Source organism: Lynx canadensis, chromosome A1 (genome assembly GCF_007474595.2).
Source record: "Lynx canadensis isolate LIC74 chromosome A1, mLynCan4.pri.v2, whole genome shotgun sequence".
NCBI lineage: Eukaryota > Metazoa > Chordata > Mammalia > Carnivora > Felidae > Lynx > Lynx canadensis.
This window is the reverse complement of record NC_044303.2, coordinates 25,760,630-25,761,600: the sequence shown is the minus strand read 5'-3', so window position 1 is coordinate 25,761,600 and position 971 is coordinate 25,760,630. Positions and strand designations below refer to the sequence as shown.

The window sequence follows — 971 nt, the reverse complement described above, 5'->3', positions numbered from 1 at the left end:
GGAAACTAAGTTTCTTTTCCCTTCCCTCTCCCTCCCCACACAATTGGTTTAGCGAGCTCTTCGAATCGCAAAGGCTACAGGCTGTATGCTAAACTACATCTGCCCTTAATAGTGTGTCTTTTCTGGCAATCTTGCTGTCCTTAATGGAATAGTTTTAGGCAACTTAAAAGCCTTATAATGTCCCAAAATGCATCTTTTCTTTTGCTTTCAAAGAAGAGTACTTTTTTGGTCATTTGCTCCATATCCACAGTACAAGGAGCAATTACATCAGAAGTACCAACTGGAACACGACCGATTTTCTTCACCTGGGTTCAAATGCTGACTTCTCACTGCGGGCAGCTACTGCCTTCCCGCCAGCGGCACCGGGTTTGGGGTGGGAAGCCTGATTTCCCTTCAGCCCCAAGCTTTCTGGGTTATAGCATTTTCTAAAAACATCAGCCTTCTCCTGGTTTAGGAGGGCCTAAATCGATTTTTCTTTTTCCTAAAAGTCTTGGCGTTCCCACACCGGGAGTCGAACCCGGGCCGCCTGGGTGAAAACCAGGAATCCTAACCGCTAGACCATGTGGGAGACGACGAGCGTTGCTGTACATCTAGATAAATTGAGTCGTTCACGGCGGCTTCCGCCCGCCCCGACACACCCGGCCTCCGGAGTCAGAGCTGTTTCTGCGCCTGCGGAGAGCCTGAAACTCCTTAACCCTTTCCAGCCCGCGCTCTACTCCGCTCCTCGCGTTAGACAACTGAAATCTTTCCACTCTCGCGTCCTTTGTGATCTCATCCAGTCTCCTGGTTCTAGACAGCACGTCTACACCCAAGTACACCCCAGATTGGATGAGTCATTGTTCCTAGTTCCGCACAGGAAATCCCGCAGGGTGCAGAAGGACTGGTGTTTAGACTCGGGAATAAGAAACCACTGCCGCGTGGAGTCGTCGTACCGCCACTGCGGAGGCCAGACTGGAGCGGGCGGCGCTGAC

The 971-nt window shown here is 51.3% G+C and overlaps 1 non-coding gene across 1 annotated transcript; it reads right to left on the bottom strand.

Moving 5' to 3' along the window:
• Positions 1-496: 496 nt before the first annotated feature.
• On the bottom strand, positions 497-568 carry TRNAE-UUC. Its single transcript has one exon. It is a non-coding gene; the product is annotated as a tRNA-Glu (tRNA).
• Between the last annotated feature and the right edge of the window lie 403 nt (positions 569-971).